This window comes from Pleurodeles waltl, chromosome 7, assembly GCF_031143425.1.
Source record: "Pleurodeles waltl isolate 20211129_DDA chromosome 7, aPleWal1.hap1.20221129, whole genome shotgun sequence".
Taxonomy (NCBI): domain Eukaryota; kingdom Metazoa; phylum Chordata; class Amphibia; order Caudata; family Salamandridae; genus Pleurodeles; species Pleurodeles waltl.
Window position 1 is genome coordinate 1417486275 of NC_090446.1, and position 15336 is coordinate 1417501610.

A 15336-nucleotide genomic window follows, 5' to 3' on the forward strand; every position below is an offset into this window, starting at 1 on the left:
ACCCAGAAGTCTGCCTCCATTGTAAGCTCCCTGGGGTCAGAGAACTCACACTCCACCTGGTGTTGGCATAGCTCTGGAAAATAAGGACTAGACATATGCTCTCCAGCAATTACATCACTCAGCCCCTCACATGAATTAACCAAAGTACCCTTCACCCAACCATCCAGTGACTCTGCTTTGAAAAAGCACCCCACATCACCCTCCTGAGACTGGTGAGACAGTACCTGACTGTCCCTGACACTCAACCCACACTCTTCTGGGATGTTTTCACACTCCATAACCAGGACTTCTACCTGGGGGGAACCCCTCTCCCTGTCACTCTCACCTAGAGTCAGTAGAGTGTCCCTCCCACCAGTAGGAATATGACTCCCCATGCCAGTTCCCCAATCCACCTCAGGGACCCTGTGCATCACTGGAGCTACCTCATACCCCTGAACCTCCTGGCGTGTGTTAACTCCCTCCTTCAAGTAGGGCACCACCTCTCTGGGCATGTGCACTTCTGCAGCATCACTGGATATACAATTGTTGCTGCCACCATTCCAGCTGGACTCAGCCCTCATGACTTCCAGCTCTTTCAATTTAAGCTCGTAAGCATAAATCATTTTTTTAATCTCTAAGTCCCTCCTCCTTTCTTCCAGGACTAAGGCTCTCTTCTCCTCAGCCCTCTTAAGCTCTGCATCTAGCTCTTCCAGACTCCGGATTCGAGCTAGGAGCCAATCATCTCTTTCTGTTCCCTCCTCAGGGCCACTGCCCTCCTCTTTGGAGTAGTCCTCCTCCTCAGAGTAGTTATCCTCCTCAGACTCATTTGGTGGTGTTGCCTGACAACGTTTCAATTCATACTGAAACAGGGCTGACTCAAGATCCTCCCTTCTGGATTTCTTGTTCACAGCCAGTCCCCTTTCCATGCAGAATGCTTTAAGCTGCCACTTTTTATACATAAATAGGTGCCAGAAATTGACTTCCATTCTGCAAAGGCTTCACAACCAAAAACAAAGTCCAAAAATATTAGCAATACTTCCAGGAGGACATCAGAGAACAAAAAGCAGAATCACAAGACAAGTAGTATGTGGTCACGTAGTGGTCTGAGATCAAAACAGTAGTGTACACTTAATTACTGTATGTCAAGTACAAATACAAGTCCAAATCCCGACCGCTGGTCACCAATGTTAGAAATGGGGTCTTTGGTTGACAGTCAGGTTACCCCCTGTTCAAGCAAGGACCCTCACTCTAGTTAGGATAAAAGAGAATCACCCTCAGCTAACCCCTGCTTACCCCCTTGGTAGCTTGGCAGAGCAGTAGGCTTAACCTCAGAGTGCTGGGCGTAAAGTATTTGTACCAACACACACAGTAACTTAATGAAAACACTACAAAATGACACAACACCAGTTTAGAAAAATAGGAAATATTTATCTAGACAAAACAAGACCAAAACGACAAAAATCCAACATACACAAGTCAAGTTATGATTTTTTAAAGGTTTAAAATAAAAAGAGTCTTTAGGTAGTTGTAACACCACACTAGCGCGGCTAGCGTGAAAATGTACCTGGTTTGCGTCAAAAATAACCCCGCACGGGCGATGTGCGTCGAAAGTAACCCTGCACGGTTATATGCGTCGAAAACAGCTCGGCACGGCGAGGCGCGTCAAAAAAGCCAGCCACGCGACGGTCCGAAAGTCCCGCGGCGCTGGTTGCGATCTCTCAGCCTTCGTCAGCGATGCTGCGCGTCGTTTCTCCTGCTCCGGGCGTCGATTCTCCGGTCGCGTTTCCTGCGGCGTCGTTTCTCAGCTGCGGAACCGGCGTTGCGTCGTTTTCTCAGCCGCGATCGGATTCGCGTCGATCTTTTCTCCGCACGGCACTCGGTGCGTGTATTTTTGTCCTTAGGCTGCCAGCCTCTCCTTTCAGGGTCCCAGGAACTGGAAGGGCACCACAGAGCAGAGTAGGGGTCTCTCCAGAGACTCCAGGTGCTGGCAGGAAGAAGTCTTTGCTATCCCTGAGACTTCAATAACAGGAGGCAAGCTCTACATCAAGCCCTTGGAGATTTCTTCTTCAAGATGGAAGGCACACAAAGTCCAGTCTTTGCCCTCTTACTCAGGCAGAAGCAGCACTGCAGGAAAGCTCCACAAAGCACAGTCACAGGCAGGGCAGCACTTGTTCCTCATCGATCAGCTCTTCTCCAGGCAGAGGTTCCTCTTGATTCCAGAAGTGTTTCTAAAGTTTGTAAGTTTGGGTGCCCTTCTTATACCCATTTTAGTCTTTGAAGTCACCTTTCTTCAAAGGGGACTCACACCTTCTTGTGAAATCCTGCCTTGCCCAGGCAAGGCCTCAGACACACACCAGGGGGCTGGAGACAGCATTGTCAGAGGCAGGCACAGTCCTTTCAGATGAGAGTGACCACTCCACCCCTCCCTCCTAGCAGAGATGGCTAATCAGGAAATGCAGATCACCCCCCAGCTCCCTTTGTGTCACTGTCTGGTGTGAGGTGAAAAACAACCCAACTGTCAAACTGACCCAGACAGGGAATCCACAAACCAGGCAGAGTCACAGAATGGTTTAAGCAAGAACATGCTCACTTTCTAAAAGTGGCATTTCCAAACGCACAATCTCAAAATCAACTTTACTAAAAGATGTATTTTTAAATTGTGAGTTCAGGGATCCCAAACTCCACATGTCCATCTACTCTCTAGGGGAATCTACACTTTAATCATATTTAAAGGTAGCCCCCATATTATCCTATGAGAGAGACAGACCTTGCAACAGTGAAAACGAAATTGGCAGTATTTCACTGTCAGGACATATAAACCACACTACTATATGTCCTACCTTATCCATACACTGCACCCTGCCCTTGGGGCTACCTAGGGCCTACCTTAGGGGTGCCTTACATGTAAGTAAAGGGAAGGTTTAGGCCTGGCAAGTGGGTACACTTGCCAAGTCGAATTTACAGTGTAAAAATACACATACAGACACTGCAGTGGCAGGTCTGAGACATGATTACAGAGCTACTTATGTGGGTGGCACAACCAGTGCTGCAGGCCCACTAGTAGCATTTGATTTACAGGCCCTGGCACCTCTAGTGCACCTTACTAGGGACTTACTAGTAATTCAAATATGCCAATCATGGATAAACCACTTACATACAATTTAAACAGGAGAGCATATGCACTTTAGCACTGGTTAGCAGTGGTAAAGTGCTCAGAGTTGAAAAGCCAACAGCAACATGTCAGAAAAACATAGGAGGCAGGAGGCGAAAAAGACTGGGGATGACCCTGCATAAGCAAAAGTCCAACAATAATTAAATTCAATTCACAAACCTATGAATAACACACTGCTGACCCGGCCCCACCTGCTGATGAATGTCTCACCAGAGACATTCTAAGGGAACTCTAATGAATAGGAGAACAACAACTAAGTAATATTTATAAGTATTACTTAGTTGTTGTTCTCCTATTTTTAAGGTGATATGTTACCAGTTTATGTTTGTTTACAATACAAATTTGAGTGCTCCACCATACATGGTTTTGCACTGAGGTCTGACCACAGGGTGTCTGTGATCGGTCCTAGGCATATTGTGGCAGCAGATGTGTAATAGTGTATGAGCTCCTACTTCAAATTGGACTGTTCTTCAAGGGTGGAGCTGTGCAACTCCTATATAACATTTGCAGTTTTTTTATATGTGACATTCTGAGAAAACACCTGACACTCTTTCCTTAGTAAAATAATGTTCTGCCTCCTGTACCATGGCGCATAAACTGTGAGGGGATGGGTCTTGGAGCTCTGACAGTCCTCAATCTGGCTCTGCAGATACCAAAGGCTGAACAGCACTGATAGCAGGATGCTGATAGCTGCAGTCTGCACAGTGCAACTGATATCAGTGTATAAATGCAGGTGCACCAAGTAGGCCCCATCATGTAGCATCCTGCAGCTGAAAGGCATCTCTTACTTCACAATGCAACTTCACATTTTCCCAACTCGTCACAGGATGAGGTGGAGTCAGTGATCCCATCGCACTCTGTGACGAGTCAGGAAAGAGTGATGTTGGGCTGCATGTGCAGCCTCAGGGTGGAAGTTCACTCAATGGGTAGCCATTTACAGGTACAGGAGGGTCAAGGTTTACAGACTAGGGGCTACATATCAAAATAGCATAAAATATAAGCAGGAATCCCTATCCTGGCAGCCCCTTTTCCCTTAGATGGACAATAGTGCAGCACTTTGAAACAGGGGCTGTGGGTCAATAGGGAAAGCAATGTTAGGATGTAGAGAGGTGTATAGGTCATTAAAACAGCATCTGGCTCAGGAGACTAGAAGAAGGAAAGTGAGAACTGAGAGTGATGACTAGATGTTGAAGAACAGTCAAGGTTGGAAGACAAAGGGAGCACAGGAGGAGAGAGGGAAATGGAAGGTGATGAGAGGATTAAGATTTTGGCAAGAACTTCTTCTTGAACCTGGAAACACAATGGGAAAATAAACTTATTCAAAACTGCATGGGCTTCCTGGGTAGCCCATCTAACCAATGGCTAAAATGGTCTGAGCCAAAGCACACCATCTGTCTTTGCAAATTGTATGTTAATGTATTGGTAACATGAGAAAACAAGGACTCCCAAAAACTCTACTTAGACAAGTGGTCACGTTGTGACAAATCCAGAGAAAAGGTAATTATTTAATTTACAATTGAATCCATATTTGTAGTCCAAAGCATGTAGTTCAATCAAATATCATGATAGTGGGCCTATGAATCTAAATAGTAGTAATAACATCTCATTACATGTTTTAGAGTTAATGTGCACTCACCAAGAACCAGCAGAAGAATTAAAGGCTCTCTTTTCATCATCATGGAATTCTGTTCCTTTGATGGCTTCCAGACACAAATCTGAATCAGAAGGAAATATAATCTTTCATTTTTCAGTTGTTTCAGTATTGAGTGACATTGGCCTAGGCTAGACAACTCTAGCTACAAAGAGGACATAATGCTTGTGAGAAAGTTTAGCATGTTCACTCCTGATTTTTCTAACTGATACTGGTGGTAACTGACCCTGACTGTGCCCTGGGTTCTGCTGCAAACACAAGGTATATCATAATGTGGTAGAATTATAATTGGTCAGTGGCGGCTCCTCTGTATGGGCGGAGGAGCATCGCCCCCGCCAGCAGGGGCAGCTGCAAACCCTTTTAAACAAAACAATAAGAACCTAATAATAACCTATGGGGGGTGATGTGCACTGGGGGGAGTGCTCAGCACTCCCCCTTAGAGCGCATGTGTGTTTGGCCGGCTGTCTCGGACCAGCCAAACACACATGCGTTGTAGGCTGGAAAGAGACTGCACAGGCGCCCAGTCTGCCTGGAAGTGCCCAGCCAGGGCACTCCCTGCCAATCCTGATGCCTTTTTGGGCAGCGTCAGGATTGCCAGCAGGGCAGGCTGGGAGCCTGTTCCTATGCAAATAGGCAGGAAGAGGAGCGGAGCCGAAAAAGGTAAGTATTGTGTTTTTTTGTAATTTAATGTATTTTTTGGTGTTCCCCCACCCCGACGCCTCCTCCCCCCTCCCCGCCATGCGGCCCGTGAGCCGCTACTGCAATTGGCAAATGCATACCCCTATAAGTCCCTAATACATAAAAGGGACCTAAAAAGATTCTCTAAAAGCAACAGGGTAACATAGCTTGCCTGCACCAACTGTCACAAAAGTTCCCAGCCTGGAGAACGTCCAGTGGCCTTTAGGGATTTGGCCAGGTGCATTGTGGGGATTGAGGTCCAAACTTTCAAGGACCATCTCAGGGCTACTAGACCCTTGTATTTGTGATTTTGACACTTTGAGACCCAAAGGAGAACTTCTTGAAGGAGATCCAGAAGTTTGTAGAACTTTTGTGAAAAAGCTTTATAAAGTGACCGACTCATCGATGAGTCAAGCTCACAAACCGTTCATGTTTGATGTTCAAATGAAGCTCACAAACTTTTCTCCATTGATGAGACTTCCAGGATTTAACCAGGGCTTTTCAGGAACTCAAGCCAACAATGTTGCATCTAATCCCGGCCTGAAAAGGACATGTCAAAAGGTAAAACTTTGACTGGGACCTCCCGCTCAGAGTATCTGAACTGGGCTCCAACACGGTCAGTCTCAAATTGTGCCTTGGTCCTGGTCTAGCACAACAAGATGTCCCTGGTTAGCGCTATTGGTTTCTAAGCACTAGACAGCACATTTGTTTATTTAATCTTTAAGATTCACATCTATGGTTCTTTATAATGAATATTTCCTATTTTAAAAAATTGGTGTGTGATGTGTACTGTGTTTTGTGTCTTACCTATTTATCATATTGATATTTAAATGCTTTACATACCTGTCTCCTTAGTTAAGCTCATTACCAAGCTACCAGTGGTTAAGCAAGGGGCTGATGTATTGAAACCTTGACTGGACCGAACATTGGGTTGGTGGCCTTATTGCTAGTGGTAGATGTTTACTTATCCCTACCCACCTTCCAACAGCCTTTACATTAACAAAGTTAGAAATAATTTCTCACTTACGAAAAAGTGCTTAGGAAAGCAATATTTTAATGATTGAAGTTACATAATTTATTGAATTCTGCTTTCCAGATATACCACTACACTTGCTAAACTGATATAGGAAACGAATCAAAAGGGTTCCTGCTTCCAGCTATTGAGTATATCTTTGCGTGTTACACTGTACAGCTCTGTACAGATCTGCTTTTCAGGTAGGTTTGTGCTATTAAAAAAAAAACATGCTTACATCAGTTTTACCCTGTAAACATTTTATGGGTTTTGCAGTACATTTTTTACTGAAAATTCAGATTGCTAACTCAAAGTCAACACAATCTCAAGTGCGTTGTTTTGCCTATCAACAAATGTTTTGCAGACTTATAAACAATTTGATAATTGTATGTAATTTGCAAAAGTTTTCAAAGAATTTCACAATAAATGTACAGTGTAATTCTTCGAATTTTCGCACACGCTGGTAACGGAAAACTTAGCTTTTGTTTAATTTATTTTACGATGTAAGTGGCATCGACCATGGAGCGATATTATAAATAGGATGAACGTAGGAGAAGACCATTTGGAAGCTAGGTAAAACTGAGTGCAATAAATAACTACTGTTGTTGCTTTCAGTCTGTCTGGTGGCAACCTTTTCATAAAAGGTTCTTTTTAGGCGAGTCTTGGAACAGCAGTGTAACGAAGCACGAGGCGCCCCTCTCTGCACGATCTGCTGGGGGTCCCACCCAATGTATTTCGCCCTCCGATGTCCACAGGACAACACTCAGCTACCGCAGAAGTGTGGATTAGGAAGCATTACATGCAAATTAATCACACTGATTCCGAAGTATGGGTTGGGTTAGTAATCTGAATGTATGTTACTCTCCTTGTAGAAACTCAGAGCCAAAATAGTGATTTTTTTACATTTTTTAAACCTAAAAATTAAACCACAATTTTTATTGTTACGTTTTTACTAAAATATTTAGGCCCAGATTTAAGAAGGCTTAGCGCTCCCTTGCGCCACGTAGGCTAATGTGACTCAACTGAGCCAGATTGACGTAACACCCTGTGCCACATTATGCCTGCCCCATGTGTCCTTGTTTGGCAATTTGTAATGTTGAAAATTTGAGAAATCTCCAATAATGTTTTTTTAAAAAGACAAAATGAGGCAGCTTGGATTTTATCAAAAACAGTTCAGCTTGATAATTTGTAAGTCGAATACGTGAGGAATCTTCAATATTTTTTTAAAGAAGAAATGAGGCAGCATGGATTCTATGAAAAAACTGTTCAAATTTATCTAAACATACCATGTCAAAAGGTACTGTTGGATAAGAGGATCAGAGACCCCACAGGCTGTCCTAAACACTATTACACACCTACACGGAAGTAGAGCTGCAGAGTGCAATGAAGTGAACATTGCGTGTTCATACAAGCTCAGGAAATGTATTATCTTTTCAAATACGTATTTTTTTTTCATTTTATTGTCCTTACTGACATTGGTAAGTTAAGTTAAGAAACAGCTGTAAAAGTCTAAAGTCAAATAAACCTTTGAATTGAAGAAAGTGAAGTTACTCTGTCAAGCAGGTTAACAAATGAAAATAAAGGATTGGTGGATAAGACTCACCTAAGCTCTCTTTCCTTTCAGAAGTAGTACTGCCTGAAATCTGTTACTGTCAAACATATATAGGCAATGACACTTTTTTACTGGATTGTCATTGAAGATCACTTGACATGCTTATGTCAAGAATGGCATTGCCAAAAATGATATAAGCAACAACATCCTGCAAGTGCGTGCACAAATAGTGTGTCTTGTGATGAGCAAGCACAAATACGAAGATGCATACAATGATGCATACATTATGTATCTTATTAGCACGGACGTTTACATATTGTGTCTCATGCTTAGCACAACGCCAGACCTGTTTTGAAGCCAGGGTAAGAGGCTTGATCCCTATTCTAAATTTAATATTGATTGTGATTAATTCAGTTTAATACAACTATTTACCTCATTGTCCAGTCAAATGATGCGTGACTGGGGTCTTCTTTGTACAGGTTTTGTACTGCTGTAGAGGAGGTAGTCTACTAGCAACACTTTTAGCTGTGGAACTAGGAGACCAAAGTTGCAATATGTTCTACACTGAATCGTTTTGTCTCCTAACTTCATGAGCCTCTTTTCACATGCTTATTAAGCTTTGCAAGCACCTACAAAATTGCTGAAAGCATCATGCTGAATTGTGTGGGCTCAGAGCATCACTGTTCTGTTCTGTGAGGGAATTACACTGACCAGGCCTCACATAATTCACAGATGTCCGGCTATTGCACCATGGGTTTGCCTCAGATTTGCCTCTTGAGGAGATAGAAAGCCACTAGACACCAGGGGGCATATTTATACTCCATCTGCGCCGATTGTGTGTCAAACATTTTGATGCACAATCAGCACAAACGTTGCCCCGTATTTAAACTTTGACGCCCGAGCCCGTGGATGACAAAATTCCGCCGTGTGCATCATTTTTTGGATGCGGCAACCTGCCTTGCGTTAATTATAAGCCAGGTAGGCGTTCCCGTCCAAAAAATGGCTTAAAGGGCCGTGCGTCGTATTTATGCTTTCGGGCAAAAATGATGCACGGCCGGGAGGCGGAGCCAGAAAATGACGCACAGCCCGATTTGCGTAAAAAATTAACGCCTGGGTCAGAGCAGGCATTAAAATGGGGAAAACACACCTGTATTTAATCAGTACACACAGAGCAAACAGCAGAGCAGCAACAGGGAGCCATGGAGGTGATACTAATCCAGCGTGCACGCAGACGCAGAGCCCAGCAGCAACAACAGCAGCTACAACAACACTAGCAGGTACCCCAAAGGCAGCGCAGAAGGCAGGAGAGGATATTCCACCCAAGAACCACCCTTCAGGGCCTCAGGGAACACGGCATCATCCAGAGGTACCGGTTGAACTGGGAGGCCATTCAGCAGCTGCTGCGCAACATTGAACAGCAGTTGGCCCCCACTTTGGTGACACCCCGCACCATCCCAACAGAAACAAAGCTGCTTGCCGTACTTCATATGCTGGCAAGTGGCTCTTTCCAAACAACTGGTGCCCTGGTTGGCGGAATATCACAACCATCATTCTCTGCCTTTTTGCCCAAAGTACTGGATGCCATCATTGGACTGACACCCCGCCACATCTGCTTCCCTAACACACTGCAGAAGCAGCAGGAAACAAAACAGGGTTTCTACCTCATCAGTGGCTTCCCACACATCCTTGGTGCAATCGACTGCACACATGTACGCCTTGTGCCACCTGCTGCAACTGAACACCTCTACCGCAACAGGAAGCACACACATTCCATCAACGTGCAGGCCATAGTCGATCACCAGGGATTGATCACCAACATCGTGGCTAAATATCCTGGGACTGTACATGACTCATACATCTTCCGTCACTGCACCATCAATGAACACTTCCAGGATGGACGGTATGGCAATGGACTACTTGTTGGTAAGTACAAAAACCTACGTATATACACACTGCACAGCAACCCTCTAAGACACACAACACATACACCACAACAACAACATGTGAACAGGAACACACTGAGGTTGTGACATCGCTAGCCATGTTTCTTAAGTCACCATTGAACCTGTCACACATCGGAAATTACTGTACAGCCTAATGTTAAGACGTCAATGAGTGTGGTTGCCTAAATGTCACCTTGCAAATTGTAAGTGTCCCAATGACCTTTACATTAATCCATTGCATAAGTTTAAAAGTATGGGATGTCCAGGGTACATTGATATGAACGTGTTAACAACACTGTCAATTTTAACTGTACATGGAACTATCATCTCACCCCCAGTGAAGACACACGGACACCTGTATCACAAGTCACAATGCTAGGGAGGGCACACTGTACTGCAAATCCCAAAACATACTGCTGACAAACATTTAGCAGACAAAAACTCGTTCAGCCAAGGAAACAACACAATGCAGATGGTACATCCTACAAGCATAGAATGCCACATTAGTACACAAAAGAGTCACAGACAACACAAGACAACTACTGCCATGAAAGGGCTTTTCAATAGTGCCAGATACATCAACATGAAACCAATCATTTTCTCTTGCAGCTGATCAGGGGTATGGCATCCAGCCATGGATCATGACACCATTTGGCAACCAAAGTACTGCTGCCTACAACAACGCCCATAGGAGGACACTCAGCATTGTCGAGCGGACCTTTGGCATCCTCAAGTCAAGGTTCCGCTGCCTCGACATCTCTGGTGGTAGCCTCCTATATTCCCCGGAGATGGTCTGTAGGATCATTCTCACATGTGCAATATTGTACAACATTTGTATCAAAAGCAACATTCACATCCTGGAACCAGAGCCACACATGCCTGAAGAGGAGGAAGAGGAGGATGCTGGCCTGCAACAGGAGGGGGAACTACAGAACACAGCCGCTGGTATATACAGGCAGCAACAGATCGTAAATAATTTCTTTTGAATATGATCACCTTCACCACTTTAGTTAACAAATTTAAATAAACACCTATTCTAATTACCATAGCATGGTCTGGCTATTCCTTTTTGCACACCTTCATCTCTACTTATCAGAATAAGAGTGTTGCCTAATGGAGCATCGCTGAGATACTGAGTTGGACACAGAACATCCCAGAGCTAATGTGATGCCTAACATACAATGGTCACATACACACACACTCTTAATGACATATATCATGTACATATCTCCTTTGAAGGCAAATAGCAGAGGACCACAACTATTTCACTCATACATGTTGAAAGCAAGGCCCAACGCAGCATATGGCACACAACTAAGACACCATCACTTAATAAGGGGAAAACAAGCCTCATACATGAGGCAGTCAATGTGCTTTGGCATCAGTAACAGGAATGCCTGACCAGACCCTTGACAGCAGTAAGTCCAACTGCATCCAATCTTTGCAAGGACTATCTGTGACTATAGTTCCCTAGAAGCAGAACATAGACAGCACAAGTGCCACACATATGACAAGCATTGCGCACATGACATTCCATGTACATGTCAGCCCATTTCCTAACTCCTGACTGTTAGAAATGGGGTTACCTCCTGTCCAAGCAAAAACCCTCACTCTAGTCAGAGTAAGTCACACACAATCCAAGATTATCCTGTGCCCACCCTCTGGTAGCTTGGCACGAGCAGTCAGGCTTAACTTAGAAGGCAATGTGTAAAGTATTTGTGCAATAAATCATACAATACCACCATATAGCACCACAAAAATACACCACACAGTGTTTAGAAAAATATATAATATTTATCAGGATAATTGTAGGTCAAAACGAATAAAGTTGCAATGTGAATTTGTAGAGATATCACTGAAAAGTGATATAAAGTGTCTTAAGTCTTTAAAAAGCAAACAAAGGGGGTGATTCTGACCCCGGCGGTCAAGGACCGCCGGGGCCAGGGTCGGCGGGAGCACCGCCAACAGGCTGGCGGTGCCCCACAGGGCATTCTGACCGCGGCGGTTTGGCCGCGGTCAGAACAGGAAAACCGGCGGTCTCCCGCCGGTTTTCCGCTGCCCTCATGAATCCTCCATGGCGGTGCAGCTTGCTGCGCCGCCATGGGGATTCATACACCCCATACTGCCATCCTGTTCCTGGCGGTTCGCCCGCCAGGAACAGGATGGTGGTATGGGGTGTCGTGGGGCCCCTGGGGGCCCCTGCAGTGCCCATGCCAATGGCATGGGCACTGCAGGGGCCCCCGTAAGAGGGCCCCACAAAGAATTTCATTGTCTGCTTAGCAGACACTGAAATTTACGACGGGTGCAACTGCACCCGTCGCACCTTCCCACTCCGCCGGCTCCATTCGGAGCCGGCTTCCTCGTGGGAAGGGGGTTTCCCGCTGGGCTGGCGGGCGGCCTTCTGGCGGTCGCCCGCCAGCCCAGCGGGAAACACAGAATAACCGCAGCGGTCTTCTGACCGCGGTGCGGTATTCTGGAGGGGGGAACTCTGGCGGGCGGCCTCCGCCGCCCGCCAGAGTTAGAATGACCCCCAAAGTCTCTTTCAAGCACAAAGTACGTGGTTTGGAGTGGAAATTCTCCTCAGAGGGCCACAGAAGAAGAGATACAAGGAAAAATGGTGTGTGCGTCGATTTCTCCCCAGCACACACGGACTTGCGTAGTTACGTCCCACGCGGGGAAGTTGTGCGTCGTTTTCCGGCGCGCGGACAGTCTCTTTCTGTGGATCGCGGGGATTACCAGATGTCCCGGGTCTGTGCATGGATTTTCCTGCTTGTTTTCCGGCTGCGCGTCATTCTGCGGGGCTGCGCGTCGAAGTTTCGCTCTCACGGCAGGCGTTGCATCGATTTCTCCTCTGGAGGTCGGGCGGCGTTGTCCTTGCGAGGCCGTGCGTCGAAGTTCCGGTCGTCTCGAAGGCGCTGCGTCGATCAGCGCCCGTGTGCGGCATTTTTCTCATCACGGAACAAGCTGTGCGTCAAAAATTTTGGCGCGCGGAGCGTCCAAGTGAAAAAGAGAAGTCTTTTTGGTCCTGAGACTTCAGGAAACAAAAGGCAAGCTCTATCCAAGCCCTTGGAGAGCACTTTCACAGCCAGACAAGAGTTCAGCAAGGCAGCAGGCCAACAGCAAGGCAGCAGTCCTTTGTAGAAAGCAGACAGGTGAGTCCTTTGAGCAGCCAGGCAGTTCTTCTTGGCAGGATGTAGTTTCTGGTTCAGGTTTCTTCTCCAGCAAGTGTCTGAGTGAATGCACAAGGAGCTGTCAACCAAGCCCAGCCAGACGTGGATTGTACGGCACAGAAAGATTTAAGTGCAAAGAAATGCTCACTTTCTAAAAGTGGCATTTAGAGAACAGTAATATTAAATCCAACTTCACCAGTCAGCAGGATTTGGTATTACCATTCTGGCCATACTAAATATGACCTTCCTACTCCTTTCAGATCAGCAGCTACCACTCCAATACTGTATGAGGGCAGCCCTAATGTTAGCCTATGAAGGGAGCAGGCCTCACAGTAGTGCAAAAACAAATTTAGGAGTTTTACACTACCAGGACATGTAAACTACACAGGTACATGTCCTGCCTTTCACCCACACAGCACCCTGCTCTAGGGGTTACCTAGGGCACACGTTAGAGGTGACTTATATGTGGAGAAAGGGGAGGTTTAGGCTTGGCAAGTACTTTTAAATGCCAAGTCGAGGTGACAGTGAAACTGCACCCACAGGTCTTGCAATGGCAGACCTGAGACAAGGTAAAGGGGCTACTTAAGTGGGTGGCACAACCAGTGCAGCAGGCCCACTAGTAGCATTTAATCTACAGGCCCTAGGCACATCTAGTGCACATTAGTAGGGACTTATAAGTAAATTAAATAGTCCGATCAGGTATGATCCAAGGTTACCATGTTTCAAGGGAGAGAGCATATGCACTTTAGCACTGGTTAGCAGTGATAAAGTGCGCAGAGTCTAAAAACCAGCAAAGACAGTGTCCAAAAAGTGGAGGGAGGCAGGCAAAAAGTTAGGGGTGACCACCCTAAGGCTGTCAGGTCTAACATGTGTCCCCCCAGCTGAAAGTGGGGAGAGCTACCCGACCTCCTGGGAGCTCTCATCGCTAAGGCGGAAGTATCTGGAGAGACCATCAGCATTGGCGTGGTCAACCCCTGGGTGATGCTCCACCATAAAGTCCATCCCCTGTAGGGAAATGGACCACCTCAAGAGTTTTGGATTCTCACCCCTCATCTGCATGAGCCATCTGAGGGGCCTGTGGTCTGTCTGAACCCGGAAGTGAGTCCCAAACAGGTAGGGTCTTAGCTTCTTCAGTGCCCAGACCACAGCAAAAGCTTCTCTCTCAATAGCACTCCACCTCTGTTCCCGTGGTAATAGCCTTCTGCTAATAAAGACTACTGGTTGGTCTAGGCCCTTCTCATTTAGCTGTGCTAGGACCACCCCTATGCCATGCTCTGAAGCGTCTGTCTGCATGATAAATTCCTGGGAGTAGTCAGGGGTCTTGAGCACGGGGGCCGTGCACATGGCTTCCTTCGAGGAGTCAAAGGCTTTCCGACAAGCCTCTGTCCAATTCACCAAGCTAGGTTGTTTCTTGGAAGTGAGTTCTGTCAAGGGTGACACAATGGTACCATAGCCCTTGACAAATCTGCGGTAGTATCCTGTGAGGCCTAAAAAGGCTCTCACCTCAGTCTGAGTTCTAGGTGGTTGCCAGGCCTTTATAGTTTCAATCTTGGCCTGGAGTGGCTGCACCTTGCCACCACCCACTAGGTGTCCCAAGTACACCACGGAACCCTGCCCAATCTGGCACTTACTAGCCTTGCTGGTCAGGCCTGCCTGTTGCAGGGCCTGAAGTACCTCCTTGAGGTGGAGCAGGTGTTCCTCCCAGCTGGAACTGTAGACAGCTATGTCATCCAGGTAGGCTGCACAGAAGGCATCCTTGCCATCTAGGACCCCGTTAACCAACCGTTGCAAGGTAGCGGGGGCATTTTTCAATCCAAATGGCATCACCCGGAACTGGTAATGGCCATCAGGGGTTGAAAATGCAGATCTTTCTTTAGCCCCCTCAGTCAGGGCGATCTGCCAGTACCCTGAAGTAAGATCAAACGTACTCAGGAACTTGGCAGCGCCCAGCCTCTCAACGAGCTCATTAGCTCAGGGGATGGGGTGAGCATCAGTCCGTGTGACTGAGTTGAGACCCCGGTAGTCCACACAGAACCGGAGTTCTGGCTTCGCACCTGGGGCAGTAGCCTTAGGGACCAACACCACTGGGCTGGCCCAGGGACTACTGGATTTCTTGATAACCCTTAGAGCTAACATCTTGGAGACCTCCTCCTTGATGCTGGCCTTCACCTTATCCGAT

The 15336-nt window shown here is 46.3% G+C and overlaps 1 long non-coding RNA gene across 1 annotated transcript in view; it reads right to left on the minus strand.

Annotated features, from left to right (window-relative positions):
- LOC138246424 (uncharacterized) overlaps positions 1-8171 on the minus strand; it is a 57589-nt gene extending 49418 nt beyond the window's left edge. The window contains exons 1-2 of the long non-coding RNA XR_011194275.1: positions 8096-8171; positions 4788-4866 (exon numbers count right to left, since the gene is read on the minus strand). This is a non-coding gene — a long non-coding RNA (uncharacterized lncRNA). The remainder of the gene's footprint in view (positions 1-4787; positions 4867-8095) is intronic.
- Positions 8172-15336: the final 7165 nt, after the last annotated feature.